This window comes from Gorilla gorilla, chromosome 18 (genome assembly GCF_029281585.2).
Source record: "Gorilla gorilla gorilla isolate KB3781 chromosome 18, NHGRI_mGorGor1-v2.1_pri, whole genome shotgun sequence".
NCBI lineage: Eukaryota > Metazoa > Chordata > Mammalia > Primates > Hominidae > Gorilla > Gorilla gorilla.
Window position 1 is genome coordinate 36761958 of NC_073242.2, and position 9445 is coordinate 36771402.

Here is a 9445-nt window from a genome sequence, read left to right on the forward strand (position 1 = left end):
GCACTGTTGTTCGCATTTGTAATCCCAGCACTTTGGGAGGCCAAAGCAGGAGTATTGCTTGAGCCCAGGAGTTCAAGACCAGCCAGGGAAATATAACAAGACCCTATCTCTACAAAAATTAAAATTAGGTTGGGCACTGTGGCTCATGCCTGTAATCCCAGCACTTTGGGAGGCCCTGGCAGGTGGATCACCTGATGTCAGGCGTTCGAGACCAGCCTGACCAACATGGTGAAACCCCATCTCCACTAAATACAAAAAGTTAGCTGGATATGGTGGTGCAGGCCTGTAATCCTACTTGGGAGGCTGAGGCAGGAGAATCACTTGAACCTGGGAGGCGGAGGTTGCAGTGAGCCGAGATTGTCCCATTGCACTCCAACCTGGGCAACAAGAGCAAAACTCCCTCTCAAAAAAAAAAAAAAAAAAAAAAAAAAAAAGCCAGGTGCATGTCAGTGGTGCGTGCCTGTGGTCCCAGCTACTTGGGAGGCTGAGGTGGGAGGATTGCTTGGGCCTGGGGTTGAGACCACAGTGAGCCAACATTGCACCACTGCACTCCAGCCTGGACAACAGAATAATACCCTGTCTCAAAAAAAAAAAAGAAAAGAAAAAGACTTTGCCCTTGAGTCAAGACTTTACCCTTGGCTAAGATGGATGCAGGAAGTGACATGGTACAAAATGCTGCAGCAGAGCGTGTGTATGTGCTGGAAGAGGAGTGGACTAGGGCAGTGATTGACATCTCTGTTCCAGATATTTGCTTACCTTCCCTGCTGGGCCCCTCCCTATAGGAGCATTATATGCTCATTCCCTGCTTACAACAGGTTTGGCTATAGGACTTGCTTTGGCCAGTGGAATATGGGTAGGAAGACAAAATATCGGCCGGGCGCAATGGCTCACACCTGTACTCCCAGCACTTTGGGAGGATGAGGCGGGTGGATCAGCTGAGGTCAAGAGTTCGAGACCAGTCTGGCCAACGTGGTGAAACCCTGTCTCTACTAAAAGTACAAAATTAGCCAGGCATGGTGGCACGGGCCTGTAATCCCAGCTGCTAGGAAGGCTGAGGCAGGAGAATCACTTGAACCCGGGAAGAGGAGGTTGCAATGAGCCCAGATCATGCCATTGCACTCCAGCCTGGACAAAAAGTGAAACTCCGTCTCAAAAAAAAAAAAAAAGGTAAAGTATCACTTCCGCATAGAAGCTTTAGGGCACCATTAAGTACTCTAGCAGCTTCCAGTCTCTTCTCCCTCTGCTCAGGCTCATAAACCTGGCAGTTTCCAGATCTAGACTTCTCTTTCAGCCTGCAACCCAGAATGACAATGACATGAAGCTGGGCTACAGCCTACCTATAAAATGATGCAGAATTTAAGAAATAAATCTCTCTTGCTGTGAGCCATTGATATATGGAGGTTGTTTGTTAGCACATCCAAATGTTTAAACAAACTGTTACAGAATTAATACCCAGAAGTGGTGTGCTGCAACAATAAAAATTAAGCCTCGGCCGGGCACAGTGGCTCACACCTGTAATCCCAGCATTTTGGGAGGCCAAGGTAGGTGGGTCACCTAAGGTTAGGAGTTTGAAACCAGCCTGGCTAACATGACAAAACCCTGTCTCTACTAAAAATACAAAAAAAATTAGCCAGGCATGGTGGTAGGTGCCTGTAATCCCAGCTAGAGGCTGAGGCAGGAGAATCGCTTGGACCCAGGAGGCAGAGGTTGCAGTGAGTCAAGATTGCGCCACTGCGCTCCAGCCTGGGTGATGGAGTGAGACTCCATCTCAAAAAATTAAAAAATAAAAATAATATTATTAAAAATGAGCCAGGTGTGGTGGCATGTGCCTGTAGTCCCAGCTACTTGGGAGGCTGAGATGGGAGGATCGCTTGAGCCCAGGAAGCAGAGGTTGCAGTGAGCCAAGATTGCACCACTGCACTCCAGCCTGGGTCAAAAAAAAAAAAAAAAAAATCCCCAGCCAGGCACGGTGGCTCATGCCTGTAATCCCAGCACTTTGCGAGGCTGAGGCGGGTGCTGAGGTCAGGAGTTTGATACTAGCCTGGCAAACATGGTGAAACCCTGTCTCCACTAAAAATACAAAAATTAGCCAGGCATGGTGGTGGGCACCTGTAATCCCAGCTACTCAGGAGGCTAAGGCTGGAGAATCGCTTGAACCTCGGATGCGGAGGTTGCAGTGAGCCAAGATCAAGCCAATGCACTCCAGCCTGGGCGACAGAGCAAGACTCTGTCTCAAAAAAAAAAAAAAGCCTAAACTATGTAAACTATATGACATTGACGTTGAGCTGGACAGTGGCTGGTAAGGGAACTGTCATTGGAAGTTGGAAAGATGGTGACGTGTGTTATGCAATGGTGAAACGTTTGGTTAAACTGTAAGCTTATGACCAAATGAGCTTTAGGCTTTAGGTAAAGAACTGGGGAAAGGGAGTATTGGTAGCATGCTGTCACTGCTATTGCATGCATTTGAGGAGTTACTAGAAGAAAGAGATGACTCAGAAATTAAATGGTCAGTTTTTAAGCAGAAATGGAAGAGAATATAGAAATTCGAGGCAAGTGATCCACATTTTCAGTAAAAGATACAACTGAGAAAGTCCTTGAGCCACAAGGTTTTTGTTTTTGTTTTTGAGACAGTCTTGCTCTTGTTTCCAAGGCCACCTTCTCGGTTCAAGCCTTTCTCCTGACTCAGCCTCCCAAGTAGCTGGGATTACAGGCGTGCACCACCACTCTCAGCTAATTTTTGTATTTTCAGTAGAGACAGGTTTCACCATGTTGGCCAAGCTGGTCTTGAACTTCTGACCTCAAATGATCCTCCCACCTCGGCCTCCCAAAGTGCTGGGATTACAGGTGTGAGCCACTGCGACTGTCTGAGCTACAAGTTTTGATTAAAAGTCATCTTTGTGGCAAGGGCCATATCAAGTATGTGGCTATTATGCCCTTTGTAAAAATCTCCAAACTGATCAAAGTGGTTCCCAATAAATCCTCTCAGCTAGTCAAGATGATTCAGAGGAAAGAGGTTAAGAGTGTAACTCACCTTGGCTGGGCGTGGTGGCTCACGCCTGTAATTCCAGCACTTTGGGAGGCTGAGGTGGGCGGATCACCTGAGGTCAGGAGTTTGAGACTAGCCTAACCAACATGGAGAAACCCCGTCTCTACTAAAAATACAAAATTAGCCGGGCATGGTGGTGCATGCCTGTAATCCCAACTACTTGGGAGGCTGAGGCAGGAGAATTGCTTGAACCTGGGAGGCGGAGGTTGCAGTGAGCCAAGATCACCCATGGCACTCCAGCCTGGGCAACAAGAGTGAAACTCCATCTCAAAAAAAAAAAATGTAGCTTACCTGAGGGAGTCAGTAGGCTCAACTACAGTTAAGTCTAACATCATGGTTATGTCAGAAAAGAATTATGGGTATGCTGTTGACCCATGGATCTGAATGGAGTAAAATACGTAAGTTCGGTTTTGGAGGGAATTGCCCTGCTTCCCCTGCCTAACATCCCCTCACCCTGACAAAAAGCCACCAGGTTAAATCTTGACCATGAGTGTTCAATACTTACTATGATTTTTAGGTCCCCAAGTTTCTTTCTTTTTTTTTCTTTCGGAGACCAGGTCTCACTCTGTCACCCAGCCTGGAGTGCAGTGATGCAACCACAGCTCTCTATAACCTCGAACTTCTGGGCTCACACGATCCTCCTGCCTCAGCCTCCCAAGTAGCTGGGACTACAGGCCCATGCCACCCCAGCAGGCTAATTTTTGTTTTTCAGATTTTTTTGAAACAAAATCTCACTCTGTCACCCAGGCTGAAGTGCAGTGGCACGATCTTGGCTCACTGCAACCTCCGCTTCCTGGGCTTGAGTGATCCACTTACCTCAGCCTCCCAAGTAGCTGGGACTACAGGTGTGCGCTACCATGCCCGGCTAATTTTTGTATTTTTTTGGTAGAGACAGGGTCTTGCTATATTGCCCAGGCTGGTCTCGAACTCCTGAACTCAAGCGATTCACCTGTCTTGGCCTCCCAAAGTGCTGGCATTATAGGCGTGCGGTGTACCACCATGCCCAGCCTATTTTTGTTTTGTTTTGCTTCGTTTTGTTTTGAGATGAAGTCTTGCTCTGTCACTCCAGCTGGAGTGCAGTGGCACAATCAAGCCTCACTGCAGCCTCTACCTCTAGGGCTCCAGTGATCCCCCCACCTCAGCCTTCTGAGTAGCTGGGACTATAGGCATGCGCCACCACACCTGGCTAATTTTTCTATTTTTTTCTGGACAGGATTTCAGCCTGTTGCCCAAGCTGGTCTTGAACTTCTGGTCTTAAGGAGTTCTCCCTCGTTGGCTTCCCAAAGTGATGGGATTACAGGTGTGAGCCACAATGCCCAGCCTAATTTTTGTATTTCGAGTTTTTTTTGTTTTGTTTTGTTTTTAGTAGAGATGGGGGTCTCTGTATGTTGCCCAGGCTGGCCTCAAGCAATCCTTGCCTCAAGTGATCCTCCTGCCTCAGCCTCTCAAAATGCTGTGATTGCAGATGTGAACCACCATGCCCGGCCTGGGTCTCCAAATTTCTTTCTTTTTTTTTTTTAGAGACGGAGTCTCGTTCTGTCGCCCAGGCTGGAGTGCAGTGGTGTGATCTCGGCTCACTGCAAGCTCCGCCTCCCAGGTTCACGCCGTTCTCCTGCCTCAGCCTCCCGAGTAGCTGGGACTACAGGCGCCCACCACCATGCCTGGCTAATTTTTTTTTGTATTTTTAGTAGAGACAGGGTTTCACTGCGTTCGCCAGGATGGTCTCGATCTCCTGACCTCGTGATCTGCCCACCTCGGCCTCCCAAAGTGTTGGGGTTACAGGCGTGAGCCACCGCACCTGGCCATGGGTCTCCAAATTTCTATGGGCATGAAGGAGACTGAGAAAGCTACTCTACTTCAGAAAGACATAACCACCAATGTCCTCTCAATTGTGGCCAAGGAGAATAAGTGGAAAAGGGTGGGTTACTCTAAGGGCAGAGCCAAGAACATGGTGAAGAATGAACTAGGGAACTCTTCCCACTCCCAGGGAAAAGTGGGGGTTCTTCTCAACATCTGCCCAGCAGCACTTTAGACTTACTGGGGCCCAGAGCCTGCTGTGTGTCTCCCGTCCTTCCTTCCTTTTTTTTTCTTTTTTTTTTTTTTTGAGACAGAGTTTCACTTTTGTCGCCTACGTTGTAGTGCAATGGCACTATCTCGGCTCACTGCAACCTCTGCCTCCTGGGTTCAAGCGATTCTCTTGCCTCAGCCTCCCGAGTAGCTGGGACTACAGGTGCATGCCACCACGCCTGGCTAATTTTTGGTTTTGGGGTTTTTTGTTTTTGAGATGGAGTCTTGCACTGTCGCCCAGGCTGGAGTGGAATGGCACGATCTCGGCTCACTGCAACCTCTGCCTCCTGGGTTCAAGCGATTCTCCTGTCTCAGCCTCCTGAGTAGCTGGGACTACAGGGGCCCGCCACCACGCCCGGCTAACTTTTTGTATTTTTAGTAGAGACCGGGTTTCACTATGTTGGCCTGGCTGGTCTTGAACTCCTGACCTTGTGATCTGCCCCCCTCGGCCTCCCAAAGTGCTGGAATTACAGACATGAGCCACCGCGCCTGGCTAATTTTTGTATTTTTAGTAGAGACAGGTTTTCACCGTGTTGGCCAGGGTGGTCTCAAACTCCTGACCTCAGGTGATCCACCGGCCTCGGCCTCCCAAAGTGCTGGGATTACAGGCATGAGCCACCGCACCGGGCCCTGTCCTTCCTTCTGAACGGGAGTGTGCTCTGCTGTTCTCCTGTCCTTGTTCTGCTTTATATGTTGGATGTGTGCATGTATGTGTATGTGTGTGTGTGTGTGTGTGTAGAAATGGGGCACAGGCAACTTGTCTCTGTCTCTCTTATTTTGTAGCTCATAGGTCTCTGAATCAAGAGAAGCCACATCTGGACCTGATATAGAAGAGACTATTAGAGATCCTGGGCTTGAGGCTGATTCCATGTCAGATGGGTCACTTAGGTGGTCTCCCTTGGGAAGGGGATGCATTTATTTTGCATATGGAAGAAAATGCAAAGGCAGTATTTGTAAGGAAGAGGGCAGACGGGGGAAGATTTTATAATTGTTCAAAAACATTCACTGGGCTGTGTGTGGTGGCTCACGCCTATAATCCCAGTGCTTTGGGAGGGTGAAGCAGGAGGATCACTTGAGGCCAGGAGTTTTAGACCAGCATGGGCAACATAGTGAGACCCTATCTCTACAAAAAATAACACAATAAAAAAAAATTAGCTGGGCGTGGTGGTGCTTGCCTGTAGTCCTAGCTACTTAGGAGGCTGAGGTGGGAGGATCACTTAAGCTCAGGAGGTAGAGGCTGCAGTGAGTTATGATTGCACCATGCACCCATGCACTCCAGCCTGGGCAACACAACAAAACACTGACTCTAAAAAACCAACCAACAAAAAAAATCACATGTATTCACTGGCCCTCTCTTTGGGGACCTGCTATATAGAATGGTTTTTTGTCCCCAGTTCACTGACATTAGGTATGGCTATGTGGCTTGCTTTAGACCATGGACTTTGAGTGGAAATGACATGTGCCACTTCCACGAGGAAGCTTTAAAAGCCGTAATGGGGTCTGCCACCTTTCCTCTCTTCAGTGTCTGGAGACGGAAAGTTCCAGCTTGAGGATTTTCCTTCAGACAGGGCTCTGGAATGAAGATAGCATAGAACAGAGCGGTCCCATGGAGGACATGGATATGAGTGAGAAATCAACATGGTGTTGTGAGCCCCTAAGATTTGGGGGCTGCTATTACTGCAGCATAACTGGATCCCAGCTGATAGATGCAGCCTCCCTGTGGGATACCCTGCTCAGGTATCCTTTCCCATCACCATGACAACTGACACACCATAATGAGCTACGCTGATGTTAGGAAGTCTCCGCCTTTGCTCCTCTTCAGAGCTGTTCACCCTCAGGTCCTAACCAGTGAGCCTATTTCTTTCTTTTTTTTTTTTTTTTGAGATGGAGTCTTGCTCTGTCACTAGGCTGGAGTGCAGTGGTGCGATCTCAGATCAATGCAACCTCTGCCTTCTGGGTTTAAGCAAATATCGTGCTTCAGCCTCCTGAGTAGGTCTGGAACTCCTGACCTCAGGCCATCTGCCAGCTTTGGCCTTCTAAAGTGCTGGGATTACAGGCATGAACCACCGTGCCCAGCCAAGCCGAGTCTTCTTGATTCTTGCTGGCATTTGGCAACTAGTAGCAGCTGCTCACAGGAATTGTAAAAACATCTGGTGGGGCCCAGACCTTCTAGCACCGACATGGTGCCTAGTAAATATCAATCTCACATGCATCCTGAGATGCATTAAAAAGAAGCTGTCCAGGCCGGGCACAGTGGCTCACACCTGTAATCCCAGCACTTTGGGAGGCAGAGGTGGGTGGATTGCTTGAGCCCAGGAGTTTGAGACCAGTCTAGGAAACATGGCAAAATCCTAGCTCTATTTTAAAAAAGGGGGGAAAAAAGAAATAAAAAGGCTGGGCATGGTGGTTCACACCTGTAATCCCAACACTTTGGGTGGCTGAGGCAGGTGGATCACTTGAGAGACCAGTCTGGTCAACACCATGAACCCCCATCTCTACTAAAAATACAAAAATTAGCTACACCTCATGGTGCACACCTGTAGTCCCACCTACTCGGGAGGCTGAGGCAGGAGAATCGCTTGAACCTGGGAGGCGGAGGTTGCAGTGAGCCCAGATCACACCACTGCACTCTAGCCTGGGCTACAGAGTGAGACTCTGGAAAAAAAAAAAAAAAAGAGAAAAGAACATAATGTTTGGCCAGGCATGGTGGCTTACACCTGTAATCCCAGCAGTTTGGGAAGCCGAGGGGGCGGATCACCTGAGGTTAGTTCAAGACCAGCCTAATCAACATGGTGAAACCCATATCTACTAAAAAAAAAAAAAAAAATTAGCCAGGCGTGGTGGTGGATGCCTGAAATCCCAGCTACTTGGGAGGCTGAGGCAGAAGAATTGTTTGAACCCTGGAGGCAGAGGTTGCAGTGAACCAAGATTGTGTCACTGCACTCCAGCCTGGGCGACAAGAGTAAAACTCCGTCTCAAAAACAAAACAAAACAAAACAAAAAAGAATCATAATGGTTAGTAAGTGAAAATTCTGAATTAGTTTGTGTATGTGTATTGCTGCATATAATAGAGACCCAAATTAACTGTGGCTTAAATAAGATAGAAGTTTATTTCTCTCTTCTATAAAAGTCCAAGTTAGTATGATGGATCTTTCCATGAAATCATTAGGAGCCAGATTCTTTGTATCATTCATTCATTCATTGATTCATTACTACCATTAGTAGAGACAATTTTCTGCGCCATTCAGGCTGGAGTGCAGTGGTGCAATCATAATTCACAGTAACCTCAAAATCCTGGGCTCCAGCGATTCTCCTGCCTTAGCCCCAACAAAGTAGCAGGGACTACAAGCACATGCCACCACGCCTGGCTAATTTTTATTTTTCTTTTTTGTAGAGGTGGGGTGTTACTATGTTGCCCAGGCTGGTCTCAAACTCCTGGCGTCAAGTGATCCTCCTGCTTCACCCTCCCAAAGCTCTGGGATGACAGGCATGAGCCACTCTGCCCCTCCAGGTCTTTTTTATCTTGTTGCTGTTCCATCCCTAGGGCGTTGCTCTCACCCACATGATCCAATATGATTCACCACCACTTCCACAGTCTGGCCCTTCTGAGGGGTGATGGTCCCTTTGCCCTAAAGAGCATGATTCAGAAGTACAGATCATTTTTGCTCTAATCCCCGTAGCCAGGATGTAGTCATATGGCTACATCCCGATGAAAGTGTTGCTGAGAAATAGAATCTCTACCCTGAGCAGCTTTTTGCCCAGATAAAAGTTCAGTTACTCTGGGAGAAGGGTAGAATGGATACTGGGGACCATAAGCTGTTGCCACCACACACACTGAATGTTAACCCATCCCAACTGTATCAATTTTTCCTTCTTTCCTTCCTTCCTCCCTCCCTCCCTCCTTCCTTCCTTCCTTCATTCCTTCCTTCCTTTCTTCCTTCATTCCTTCCTTCCTTTGTTCCTTTCTTTCGACAGAGTCTCCCTCTATCCCCTAGGCTGGAGTGCAGTGTTGCCATCTCGGCTCACTGCAACCCCTGCCTCCCAGGTTCAAGCAATTCTCCTGCCTCAGCCTCCTGAGTAGCTGGGATTACAGGCGTGCTCCACCATGCCCAGCTAATTTTTGTATTTTTCTTAGAGACAGGATTTCCCCATGTTGGCCAGGCTGGTCTTGAACTCCTGGCCTCAGGTGATCCACCCACCTCAGCCTCCAAAAGTGCTGGGATTATAGGCGTGAGCCACTGCCTTGGCCTCAAACGGTATCAATTTTCTGTTACTGATTTAACCAATTATCATACACTCAGTGGTTTAAAACCACACACATTTACTTTCTTA